Genomic DNA, 14,396 nt, shown 5'->3' on the forward strand with positions numbered 1-14,396 from the left:
ATAAAAAAGTAACCATGTCTTTGTCTAAATGTGATTTGTCCTTTATTACCTACTTCCTGATTTAGTTGTTTGATTCTGTTCTTTAATAGAGAGGATGAGAGCATCTGGCCTCACGTTTTTCTTGAACCTAGTAGTACACTTTGGAATTTTCTGATTCTCGCCACTAGTGAAAGTTGCTTGGGGAAAGAGAAATCTGCATAGATAAGAGGTTTTCATGGTGATTTCAAATCACAAGAAGAAAATGGAGTATTAGCGGACTAAGAGATTTGATCATAGACAAAAAGATCTATGGTACTGCATAAGATTAAAAAAGGAGGGGCGCCTGGGTGGCGCAGTCGTTAGGCGTCTGCCTTCGGCTCGGGGCGTGATCCCGGCGTTCTGGGATCGAGTCCCACATCGGGCTCCTCCGCTGGGAGCCTGCTTCTTCCTCTCCCACTCCCCCTGCTTGTGTTCCCTCTCTCGCTGGCTGCCTATCTCTGTCAAATAAATAAAAAATCTTTAAAAAAAAAAAAAAGGTCAAAAAAGGAAAGAATTTTAAAATTGTAGAAAGTACGGAAATTCCTTGAACTCTAGTAGTGAGACAGTGTGATGCAAGCTCAGGCATCCACCTTGGATTGCATGTTCTTGTTCACAGAGGCCAATTGTGTGGCTGGCCCAGGACCTAGCTATTAACAATTACAGGGAAGGGAGAAAAAAAAAAGGCCTTGTTGATGGCAGCATCTCTAAATAACACAGGAGGACAATATAAGCTGCTCCAGTGACCTGAAGGTGTAAGCATGGAATAGCTTTGAATCAAGACTGGCTTGGGTCCCCATAAACCCAGTTGGTTCACGGTCTTTAGCTAAAACTCTTACATAAATGTCCAAAGAGACTCCACGTAGGACTGCAAAACTCAGCTATTCTTTCTACATAGCTAAGTTATGTCCTATAAAAACTGCATCCTTGTGGCTAAGTTATGTCCTATAAAAACTGCATCCTTGTGGCTTTAAAAAAAAAAATGCCTTTAGCAATCTTTGAGGTATCATTCCTTGCTTGGAAATAATTCTCAGAAGCACAAACCAAGGGGAAAACCAGAGGAGCTGGCATGAATAAACAAATTAAAGAGCATTGACATAATAGGATAGTCTTATGTAAAAATTTAGAAATCACGAGGAATTACCAAAAATGTAACTCATTCTTGTCAGTAAGCAGTAAAAGAAATAAAAGTACTTTCCTAATCCTTGGTATTGAGTAACTTCTAGGCTTAATATCTAAATCAGGCTTGCAAGAAACTCGTTTTTCAGCAATGACGGGCACAGAAACGCACACACACAGCCGAGGTTCTGCTGACCTTGGCAGTATTTTATACGTTGTACAGTAATGTTTCCCTCTAGTGAATTGTTCTTTTCCAGTGGCTTTAATTTGTTAAACCAAAAAGAAAAAGTTTGTCTTCAGCACTGGGCATGTATGCCTGCCTTTTCTCCTCTGACTTTTTGCGTCTGCAAACATTCTAAGCATTCTGTGAACATTCCTTTCTATTGATTAATGACCATGATTAATGCCTCCTTAAATACTAGAAGGTGATTTTCAAACTTTGAGTAAGACTTTAATTGTGTCTCTCTCACTTCTATTAATCTTTTCTAGGAATAGTTGCTTGGAAGATTCTGGTCTTTTAGAAAATGTGCCTTAAGTATAAATTTAGAAGTAACCCAGGGAATTATTTTTTATTAAAAGGAATAAAAAAAAAAAAAAAGAACCCACCTCATTCCCTTAAGACTCCTGAAACTCTGAAAGCTTCATATCCTCTTTCTTGATGGATTATTTTGACATTAGCATTCTCTCTTAAATCGCCTTAATTTTTGTTTACGTCATTCTTTCATTGGCCACATATCTTTGGGTACTTACTATGTGTCTAGCATTTTTTAGGCCTGGAAGATAATAACTAAGAAAATCTTTGTCCTGAGAGTTTACAATCTAGCAGAGGGAGACAGGATGCACAGTGTCTGAGTGTGATTTCCACCAACATTAACTGAGCAGAAAATGCTGGGTTGGTGGTAAACATTCTGATATGCAGCCAGGTACACCAATGCAATAGCCACCAATGTTCCACGACGTTCCTGGGCTATAATAAGGATGGTGCAAAAGGAATTTCCAAGTGATCCTAGCAGCTGGAGTCCATTCACGGTGATCGGGGAAGAGCGATGGTGACCAGTCATCGTTTTAGTTTTGTACAATGACTTAGATTTCTGTGACTGTTAGAAGGCCAGGAGGGGAAAATATCCTTCCCGTCTGAACCTGAATGGCCCCCAATCTGTTATAAAATGTGCTGGCATTGTTAGAGATTTGTACTTTCTGTCTGTGAGGTCCTCATTTGTCGAACTTACTGGAAAAGTGAAAATGAAATAAAGTTTGAAATAAATGAAGAAAGAACAGTTACAAAATGAAATGAACCCTCGGGAGATTACAAAATTAAGTCAGGAGGTATTTATGATAGCACTTTAGGTGAAGATGGAGAACCCATTATTTATCTCATGTTGAAAATAGGAATTTAGGAGGAGTCTAAACAACCTGTTTGAAAGTATTCCCTAACAGTGGATTCTAAAACTTTTTGTCTCCGACCCCCTTGGGAGCACAGGACAAATTCTAATGAACCCTAAAACAAAAAATCTCAGGATTGGCAAAACCAACTCACTCTTTGGGATTGTTCGTTTGTTTTCTTTTCAGATTTTGTTTCTTTAGAGGGGAATCCTTAGTGCCTTTCTTCCATGGACAGTGAAATAGAATTTGTGAAAGGCATTCCACAGTGGAAATGAAAACTAGATCAGTATATGGTCAACCCTACCGTCAAAGTCATAGTTAAACTAAAATTGCACAATCTGTGCCAGGCACGGTTCTAATGGCTTGTATAGTAACTCAGTCCCCATCACAAACATATTCAGTAGGTTAAGTCCCATCAAGTTCCCCTTTTTCAGCTAAGGAACCAGATATTTTCCTCAGGATCCCATGGAAGATGCTAGATTAGAACTCAGGCAGGGCAATCTGGCTCTGCAATCCCACGCTCTTCACCACGACACTATCTTGCCGTAACAAACACTTCCTGTGGATGGTGTGTGTCCCAGGTGCATGAAAGCTGAACATCATGGCCATGCCTCTGTTTGCTGAGCCAGAGTGTGACCCCCATCTCCCCAGGTCTGCACCCTTACTAGTCCTTCCCATGACCCCAGCTACTTCCTGACTCCCCTCACACTCCTGTTCCGTGTTTCATCTCCGCCTTTACTTCTATGCATGTTGCCCTGCTTCTTGGGTGGTGAGAGCTTTCTCAGGAGACAATGAAAGCACCCGTCTTGGTCTACCGAGGCTGCCGTACCTGGGTGGCCCACACCACAGACATTTATTTGTTACAGTTCTGGAAAATGGAAGTGCAAGATCAAGGTGCCAGCCCACTGTGTTCCTGGTGAGACCTCTCTTCTTGGATTATAAATGGCCACCTGCTCGCTGCGTGATCACATGGCCTTTCTTCAGAGTGAGTGAGAGAGGGGTAGATATCTTCCTCTTCTTAAAAAGCCACCAATCCTATTGGATTAGGACCCCAACATTTATGACCTCCTTTAACCTTAATTACCTCCTAAAAACCTTACCTCCAAATATAGTCACTTTGGGAATTAGGGCTTCAACATACGAATTTGGGGGGACACAGTTCAGTCCATAGCAGGACCCACGGATGGTTGACACATAAGGCCTTTCAAAATCCAAGAAAGCCAGTTAGAGGAGGCTTCTGTTTTCCCAAGGGTGCACCCTCAGTAAATTGCTGTGTAAGGATGTTGAAGAATAGCTGAAACTTACTTTGTTCGCAGGGTGCTGACATAGTTCTAGAGAACAGAGACGGGCAGAGAAAACTCAGTTGAAACAACGCAGTGATTTTCCCTTGACTGCTCATCACCGGGGGAATTAACTAACCACAACAGAGCCGAGAGAAGTGATGCACGCCCCTGTCCTCAGGATCGTGTGGTGAGGTTTCCTCTTTTTTAAGTGCCATTGTGCACTTCTGGAAAAGAAGATTGTCATCCTCCTCTTGTTTGTCTAGTTCCCAACCTTCTCAGGCCTTGCCCTTCATCCACTCATTGTCCAACTGGGCCGTGTGGTCATTTCTAATCATTTGTTCATCTTTCTTCAAACATCTCCTGTGGAAAGAAGGCCAAAGGCAATCAGCCAATATGGCTTTTATGATCTTTTTAACATCAGACAGTCTGAGAAGATCTGGACTTTTTTGGTCACTTTGTGCCCAGATTTTCCCCAGTCTGTGAATGTGGACGTCTAGGTCTCCCCCTTCTGAGATAGCAGGACCTCCAGGGTGTCTTGAAATGCCTTTGACGCTTAGCTTGGCAGGGAAGGGACTCTGTTTTATGTACCAGTGTATACTGATCTCTTGCAACAGTAGATGGCAGGTTAGTTAATTAAGTCACAACTTGAACTACCAAATGAAAGGGTGCTCTTTGGGTTGCTCAGGCCTGACTTGAATCATGTCTAACAGTCTGGGTTAAGCAGAGTTCTCAGGATTGTCTCAGCCCCTAAGAAGCTTGCTGGGTCTGGAATTACCCTAATGGGAGGACAAGACTACACAGGAAATCTTTGTGTACCTGTGGCCATCTGGAATGTACTCACCCTAGTTTTACCCCAACCCCACATTTGCCCCCTTCTCCACTGCACACATCTCTACTGCCAGGAAAATATCAACGTATGAGAATGTCACAGAACATTCTCATTTCATTTAGTTAAAACCACAGCTAATGTATTATAATAATATTGCAATATATAATATTATTACTCGAAAAGCCTCCCAATTTTCCAGCCTTTGTACATAAATAGTCTAAAAGTGGGGTATGTGACAAATTGCTGGGAAGGGGGATGACTTCATTCTTTATGTTCCCCAGAGGCAATTGACCACTGGTTAAAAACTTCAGGTTTCCTTCCGCTCCACGTGGTTCCTTCCCTCTTTTCTTACCACTTATCAGGCTTAGCTATATGAATTCCTTTTCTGCTTTTTTCTTCCCTGCACGTAATATCCGTGAACATGACTCTTCCTACAAAACTATGGCATAAGAAGTAAATAGAGGCAAGCAAACATAATGGAGGCTGAAGAATGGCTCCCCACGCATGCCTGCTTCCTAATTCCCATTAACTGCAAATGTTACCCAATGTGGCCAAATGGACTTTGCGTATGTGACCAAGTTACAGATCCTGAAATGGAGAGACCGTTCTAGATTATTCAGATGGGCCCCAAGTAATCATAAATCCTTATCCGAGGGACACAGGAGAACTCCGAGTCAGACAGTGGCGATGTGATGACAGAGGCTCTGCAGAGGGACAGAGAGAAAGAGAAAGCAAAGCTGCTGACTTTGAATGAGGAGGCAGGGGACCAAGAGCCAAAGGATGTAGTTGGCCTCTAGAAACTGGAAAGGTCAAGGAAAGAAATTCTCCCCCAGAGCTTCCAGAAGGAATGCCCCCCCGAAGAGCGATGTTAGACTTCTGACCTCAGGAACTATTCTAGTATAAATTTGTGTTGTTTGAAGCTACTGAGTCTGTGGCAATTTGTTAAAGGAGCTGTGGGAAGCCAACACAGGTACGTTAAGCAGAACACTCTTCTTCTTTCACCCTTTACATCGGCACCTTTATGTTATGAGGTAACGGACTTTGCTCACGGAGTCGCTACCAAAGACCCAAGCCACTCCTTTCCTGCATGTCTACCCGCCGCTCCTGGTGGGCGTCAGGGATCGTCCTCCCGAAGTTCCTAGACGACAGTCCACCCCACGGGCCTGTCATGTGGATGGAACAGTCTCAACACACAGTCCTTCTACTATCTCCCGAGCTCTTTTTGCGTCTATAGTATTTATAGCCCTGATCCTGGAAGACAGTGTTTGAGGGAAAATAGTCAGTGTTCTGGGATAAAACATCTACAAAAACTTTTATTCCATATTTACTGTGGGCCTTTGGAGGAGTGAAAGGCTTAGTTCCACACGTAATAATGTCGATGGAGTTTAAACAGGACATATATAGATATTTGAAGTATCATGAGGCAGTGAAAAGCTCAGGAGCAAAATGGACAATCAGAGGAAAAGAAGTATTGTGGCCGAGGAAGTTTTAGATGTTAAAGTGTAGACATTTTATAGGAGAAAGGGATACCAGAAGTTATCTATTCAGGAGTTTCTTCACCTTTATTTTTAAAGTTATTTTTCTTTAAAAAAAAAAAAAAAACACAAAACTTGACAATAAGTATAAACGCTCTTTATTTTTCCCCTCAAAATGCATGAATGTATTTATCCATGTAACCATAACATTTTTCACACAATTTCAGGAAGTTCCCAGGATTGCTTTCATACCCAGCCATAAATCCATGCTCTCTAGGCTAGAAATTCCTCTGTCCGACTTCTCTGTTATGCAAACAGGAGCACAGAGGCCCAGTCACATTCGGGGACTTGCTGGAGTTTGCTAGAAGTAAGGTAATGGTGGAGAGGAAGCCTAGGCCTTGGAATTCCTGAGTCGCTGTTCTCCCAGACCTTGACCAAAGAGCAGCCCACTGCATGAGGAGGCCCAGTCACTGTGCATTTGCCTTTTGATGGGGATAGAATGTGTGGTTTCTTCTAAATCCAGATGCGTCACTGCGGGCAAATGCAACAGAACTTTTCTGAGAGTGAAAAATAATACAACAGAAATTACTGTTTGGGTGATGTCTTCTGCTTTGGGGGATCTAGTCATCTCCACAGCCAACAAATGCTTTTTGAGTACTTTCTATGGGTCAGACACTGTGTTCTGTGTTGGGCATAGAGAGAGAGAAATCAGACCCTGCCCTTGTCCTTATGGATGCCAGTCTAATGGTGAGAAAGCCAAGTAAAAATAACACCAGAATTCAGAGCGAGAAGTAACATTGGGAAGGTAGAAACAGTTCCCTCCTGTCTCTCTTACTATTATTGTTGTTAATGTATTCTGCTCCTGTCCAATATTCCAAAGACAGATTCTTAGAAGAATTAGAAGACAAAAAAAATAAAATCAGATTACAAATTGCAGGCTTTCCCCACTTTGTAACTGTATTGAGAACAAGGACTAGTCCAATTCTGTCAATGAAAAAAAAAAGTGATCCTTTGTCTTCCTAATGCAAGCTCATACTTTTCCTGGGGTTAAGAGAGAGAAGGCACAGGTGTTCTCCTGATCCCATGTACAGAAGCAGGAGGGTATTACTTTTCATAATCAATAATAAAAGGAGTGACATGATGTCTCAATAAAGACATAAGCACCATAGCGTGAGTGTGTGTTGCTGGAGAGAAGAGGACACTGATCTATACGGTTAAGACCAATTTACTTCAAGAGCAAAGTAGCAGCCACAGCTGAGCTGTCCTAAAGAACAGAATTCAGCAATTCAAATTCCAAACCTTAATTCCTTAACGAGGGACAATGTGAGGGACAATATGAGTGGCGTCTTTTCTTCTCATACCAAGCCATTTTTTAATTTGTGAGACTTTCATTCTGCTTACCCAGAATCCGTTAAACCCACCTTAGGCAGGAGCGAGTCATCCTCTCTGCAGCTTTACATAAAAGATGGTGGGAAATCCCCTTAATGCTGACTTAATTATAAAGAGATGGGTGTCTGGAGGAAAAGGAACAGATTGCTTCTATTTTTAAAGAGTCATCTAGATTTATGGAAATAAACCTTCCAGCTGCATAAGTCTGGGTGTGTTGGCAAAGTGTGGTCCTGAAATGAAGCTGTCAGCCAAGAGGAACCCAACCTCATCCGGTTTCATATCATGGCTACTTTTGTCACTCTCTAATGTCCTGAGGGGAGAGAAGAAAATATCTTTCTAGATAGAATGCTGCCAAATTCCTCGGCATCTCCTGACATCACTCAAGAGAAAAATTGGGTTGGATGTGCCCTTCACTAATGACTTAAAAAAGGTTGAGGAGTGGTGGAGGAAGGATGAGAGTTTGCGGGAGAACACAGGTGGAACAGCGATTGAGAAGCGTTTCAACAGCGGACCCCAGATCGCTGCATTTTTTTTCACATTGTTACTCCTTTAAGTGCCGTCCACGATGCGACAGTGAGAAAATATTTTTGGCGATAATTTAAATCTGGGTTTATTCTAATCAGACTACCCTAGAATGATCAATGGGGTTGTTTCTCATAAAACTGGGATGGGAGACATATCATTTCAATTCATTTTTATTGTTGCTATTTCTAGTTTAATAGAAAGCAAAGGAAGTCATAAGGAGAAGAGGGGATGGATAAAATACAATGCCTGCTACCTTTCCTTGTGAAAAAACAGAAATTGGCTTGAAACCGACTTCCCATTACCTTTACGGTCATGTTCTGCCATCTTTGCCTGGTTTCTAAGGTACAGCCCCCTCTGTTCCTCGTTGGCCAGTTGAGACTCATCTCTTACCACACGTTCCCTCTTCCCAGTCACTGGTTTCCTCCCCTCCTCTGGCCTGCTCCAGCCTTGAAGAGCTTCTTTAAGTTCTTTTAACTCTATAACTCTTACAGTCCATGGGCCACTAGTCCCCCCACATAGGTCATAATCTGACCCCAAAGTGTAGAGGCAATTGCTTATAAGGGAATTATTTATATAATACTACATATAGAATGTAAGCTTTTCTCCCGGTCCCAACTAAAAGAATAAAATATTAGTATATGTTCTTCCGCATTCCTTAGCTTGCATGAGAACTGGGGAAAAGGCTACTGTCATTCTGTTCTCTGTCATATAATGCTATTCCTTCTTCCAGAAATACTCTTCTCTCTTCCCACAGTTGGCCTTGGTTATCTGGCAAACTTGTTCTGGTCCTTCACATCTCAACTCAGGTAACACTGATCTAGATATATTCCCACTGACCTTAGAAGTTGGGCTAAATGTTCCTGTTTTCTGGATCTAAGGGGCTTCCCATATCATAGACTGTACCACTGTATGAGGGCACATATTTGCCTTTCTCATCATTACAACCAAACATCTGACCAGGTTTCTGGCACATACTAGGCTCTCAATAAATATGTGTTTATTGAATGAATGGCAAAGTTAATATTCTTCTTTCATTTTCCCTGCCAGTTCTAGCCCACTCCCATAGAAAGGAAGAAAGCAAAGCAGGGCTATGCTCATCTGAAGCCAGGAGACTGAAACTCCTGTGCCAAGAACATGTGCCAAGTAGAGATAGGGAAGGCGATGGAAACCCATAAAAATAGAAGATAAGACATAATGAGCATTTGAGAAAACAAGAAAAGGGCCTAGGACATTACATTTTTAATATGACTCCAAGTGAATACATGAGAAAAAGTAAGCACTTATGTTTAAGAAAAAAGATTCAGTCTTGGAGTGAAGGGTAACAATATGGAAGAAAGTCTTCAGGAAACCTGGGCCTCACCTTTCACTAAATTTTCAGAGGGACTTAGCTAATGCAAATTGTGACACTAGAGTCAGGCCTCCAAAACAAAAGAGGGATTAGAAGGGTCCAGAGAAGACCTCATTATAAAACAGACTTAAAAAAACTGAGAGTATTATAAATATGAATATGAATCCAGCAATCCATGCTATTTCAAGATAAGGAAATGAAGTAACAAGAGTTGGTTTTCAAAGGTGGCTCCTGGAATTTGGCTTTATCTCTCTGTTGTCATTATTCAACTATGAGAGATTCTGGTCAACATTTTTCATTTTTGCTTAGGAAATAAGAAATAGAAGCTAAAAAAAATCAATTAGAATACGATTTGCTCTAAAGAAGAACTTACCAATGAGAAGCACTAAGTATCAGAAAGGACTCAGAAGCAAGCACTGAAGCCTTAGAACAGACCTCCACCTGTCCGGAGGTGAGGTTAATGACACCTTCCCAAAGCAAGATCCCTTCAGGCACGAGCATCGTGATTAATGGCATCATGAGCTCATCATAGGCACGTACCTCAATGTGGTAGATAAGCGTGGAGACACAGGTTCAAATCCTGACTCTTCCACTTCTCCATTGCTAGATGTATCTGAGACTCCAAGCTCTCTTCTAAGACATGGAAGGATAAGAAGGATAATAATACCTACAACATAGGTTTGCTATGAACATCTTGTTTTTCCTTCCTCCCGCCCTGCCTCCCTTCCCTCTGTCCCTTCCTTCTTTCAGAAATATCTGCCTCCCTCCTTCCCTTCCTCCTTTCTTTCCTTCCTTCCTCCCTTATTTTATTGTGGAAAGAACAATTGACATCAGATCTACCTTCCTAACAAATTTTGAAGTGTAGTATATAGTATTTTGACTATGGTTGCTACAATGTTGTACAGTAGATTTCCAAACCTCATTCATCTACTTCTTTTAGAGCTTAACATGATCCCAGGAAAGCTGTTCTTACCCCATCTAACGGTGTCACTTTCCTCATCAGACAGTCTCATGGCACTGTGTGCCCCTCCTTTTTGGCACTATCACAGCTGTAATCTGATACTTATCTGTGATTCTTTGATTAATGTGTGTCCCTGGTTCCTAGTCTAGCATCTGGAACCTAGTAGGTGCTCAATAAATTTAGATTGATGAATGAATCATTTAAAAAATGAAGATGGGGCGCCTGGGTAGCACAGCGGTTAAGCGTCTGCCTTCAGCTCAGGGTGTGATCCCAGCGTTGTGGGATCGAGCCCCACATCAGGCTCCTCTGCTGGGAGCCTGCTTCTTCCTCTCCCACTCCCCCTGCTTGTGTTCCCTCTCTCACTGGCTGTCTCTATCTCTGTCGAATAAATAAATAAAATCTTTTAAAAAAAAATGAAGATATACCTAAATAAAGATTAAGATTAATAAAAAGATGAAGAGACACAAAATGGCACATCCTTAGCTCAATGCCTTGCCTCTTAGGCGATGCCATACCCTTGGCTCGTAAAATTTCCCATTATTCTCATGGGAAAATATCATCAAGCTTTTTTCAGTTAATGTCTTTGTTTGCTCGCTTCTTCAGAAATGCGTGTAACTTCTATAGCTACCAACAAGCTAATCCAGGAGGTATTTGGGGTTGTTCAGGAGCTGGAAAACTTCATAGTGCAGTTTCTTCTGTGTTTGTTCCCCAACAAGATTTATCTTTGTTTGTCCTCCAATCCCTGCTATAACCCCGCCAACCCTGCAGACAAACATGCCTCAAACAAGTCTATCCGAAACCACAGGGACCACATCCTTAAGGAACAGATAATTACACAGTAATAGACTTTTTTTCTGGCTCGCTTATCTATAATTTTTCATCCTCCCTGCTTTTTTCTCACTGTCTCATGGTTCTGGTTCTTTTAACACAATGTAGCTGCTTGTGTTACTATGTATCGCTCACCATAGTTTTACTTCTCTTGATAACATTCTCAGAGCGTCTTAGCGTGCTGCTGAGGCCCATAAAGATCATGGATTCCTTCTGACAAAGTTAAAGACATTTTAAAAAATTTTTAAAGAAAATGGAACCAGATTCTTGAGAACGTAGTTCCTGAAATCTCTGTAAGCCCTCCGCAAATGTGCCCTGTGTGGTGCTGTGATAAAGACCCCTGCATTGTAAGATCCGCGAGTCTGGGAGTTCTATCCCAGCATCGAACACAGTATCTAGTGTGTAATGATCACCCAATAACTATCTGTTAAATAAACAAGAAAAATGATTATACACTGAAAACATGGACCTTCTTCATACAAGGTATATGATAGCAATGAAATATGCTTGGATAGAATTAAAAATGGACCTACTTATGCCCTATATGAATTAGAATCGTCAGGTTACACTGCAGTTAGTGTAGCATTTTAGAGATGAAAGGGAATTTTGCATCTCCTCACGTTAACCGAAGTAAAGAGTAGCGCGGAAAGGTAAAAAAATACACTTCTCTCAAGAATGTAAGCAACGTATATTAAATTATTATTAACATTATTAAAGCCATTACAAAAATTAAAGCCTAGAGAGAGTACTGATTGATATCTCCTGATGAGTGAAGACTGACTCATGTTCTCCTTTTCATCCCTCCTTGGCATCTTTCATACGTGTTCACTAAATACTGGTTTCCTGATGGAACAAATAACACACAGGAATTTCCCTGAATTGATTTACCCACTGTTTTCGGTTCTACCTTCTTGATCCTTCCACTTTTATGAGCAGCACGATTTGGCGAAAACCATTAGCTGCCATTTCCCCTTTAAGGGAGTCGCTCCATATGGCTCCTTATAGTCCCATACGGCTTTGTTATAGCCACGTCTTCCATGGTGTTGATGTTTGTGCCCACGTTAACACAAAATACCACTGGAAAAAGTCCTTTTTCTTCTTTCCAGAGGTCCAGATCTCTGTACAAAACTACACAGTGAAATTCACTCAGATGTAATGTTTGCCTGAAACTTGGGTTCTTTTCTCTGTATCAAACTGGTAGAACTGTTGCATTTTTGGTGATCTGAGAATTCCTTTGTGTTAACAACAAATTGTCTCTGTAAATCTTCCCTTTACAGAAGAGTTTGACCAAAATAGCATCTGCTTTAAAAACTCACCTTAGATTAGGCTATTTACTAAGTGCCATTCAGTTTTAGAAGACCTAGTTTTATATCTATATAAGAGACTTCAGGTTCGCACAGTTTTGAAACTTGATGATAATCAGTTTAAGACTGAAAGGGCCTAAGGACTTTGAAAAAAGTAAGTTTTAGGCTCTCACCGGATTGCTGCTTATGTGGTGATTGTGATATAGGTGAACTTTGAAGACGTGCCAATCCCAGCCACAGAGCTTGCTCTGGAGGCAGCCGCTCTCAAAATAAATTAATTACATACGTTACCCACGAATGTATTCTTGTTTTAGGAAAGTAAGACAAAGACGACAAAATCCTCTATAACACTAACTCCATAAAACACCCGTCCTTTCTTCCACTCAACCTCGCCTTAGCTTTGCTTTTCTCCCCATTTTACCTTGCTCATTCACTGGGCTTAATATCCATATCCTTCACTTTTTATTACTTTTATTTACCCATTAAATTTTGGCACTTGGCAGTGAATCAGGAACCAGATGACAGAACCATTTACTGTTAGTACAAAGGTCCTGTAGAAAATATCCACACAATTATCCTCTAAGCCTTCTTCATCACCATCCCACCACCACCACCATCATCAAGGGACAACGACATAACTGCTTCTATAACTTCATCTTCATGCATTCCCTTTAAGTCCCCTTTCTGATTTCTTTTCTCTTGAAGAGCTTTTCTCAATTTCCCCATGATACAGAGATTAAACTTAAAATAAAAAAAAACAAAACAGGAGAAGAATAATGGAACTAGATTTGTGGAAGTTCATTCTCTAAATCTAAATTCTTTTGTGAAACCTTTTAAAATAATATTTGTTTATTCATTTATATCTTGCCATATTCCAAGAAGGATTAGAGGTGACTTGTAAGGCATACACAGAACAAGGCAATGAAATAAATACACAAAAAAATGAGGAAAGAAAAATAATTTGAAGACCTGTATTACACAGATGTGCGATTGCTTTAAAATGAACCATGGTTTTGGCTTTGATGGTTGTAGGAAATCAAAGAGGGAAGCCTTCAAATAGTGAAAGACCACAAAGGCCATTTAAAAAAAAATACAGTTTTAAGTGCAGTCCTACTTTCAGTAGAAAGATTTTGGATAAAGAACTCTATAATTGAGAGAAAAGAAAGAAACAGCAACAATTGAAACTTCCATAGACATTTTGTTTTAAGGTACATAAGTTCTCCAAAATCCCTTCTCCCTAAAAAAGATCTTTTAAAATGAACAAAATTACTTTGAACATATTATTTGTCATCCTTCAGAGAGTGACACTACGTATCTGAAACCGTGTGTCATTTAAGCTACAGTGTCTGTCCTCTAGAATACCTTTGTTTAATTGGGAAGACAGGTGTGTGCACAGAATTCCAGCAGAGCAAGGACGTCCCAAGACATGGATGTGCAGGATCACTCAGTGTGGTGGATACACGCTGGGTTGTAAAAATTGTAGACAGGGGTTCAAATCTTGGCTCACCCACTTTTCCATTGCTAGATCTGAGACTCTAAGATGTGATTATGATAAAACACACGACAGCTTTGCTATGAACATGTACACTTCTTCTAAATCTTAACATAATTAACACCATCCCAGGAAAGCTCTTCCTGATCCATCCAATAGTGTCACTTTCGCTTTCCGCATTAGATGCTCTCAGAGGACCATGTGCCCCTCCTCCTTAGCACTTATCACAGCTGTAACCTTATATTCATTTCTGATTTTCTGATTAATGTGTGTCCCCAGGACCTAGACCGGTACTAGAACCTATTGGAACCTATTGATACTCAATAAATTTAGGTTGATAAATGAATAATTGAAGGAATGAATATAGGCATGAATAAAGGTCAAGAGATAGAACGTGGTCCATGCTTAGCTCAATGCATGGCCTCTTGAGTGATGCCGTAACCTT

The sequence above is a fragment of the Ursus maritimus genome, unplaced genomic scaffold, assembly GCF_017311325.1.
Source record: "Ursus maritimus isolate PB19 unplaced genomic scaffold, ASM1731132v1 scaffold_1, whole genome shotgun sequence".
NCBI lineage: Eukaryota > Metazoa > Chordata > Mammalia > Carnivora > Ursidae > Ursus > Ursus maritimus.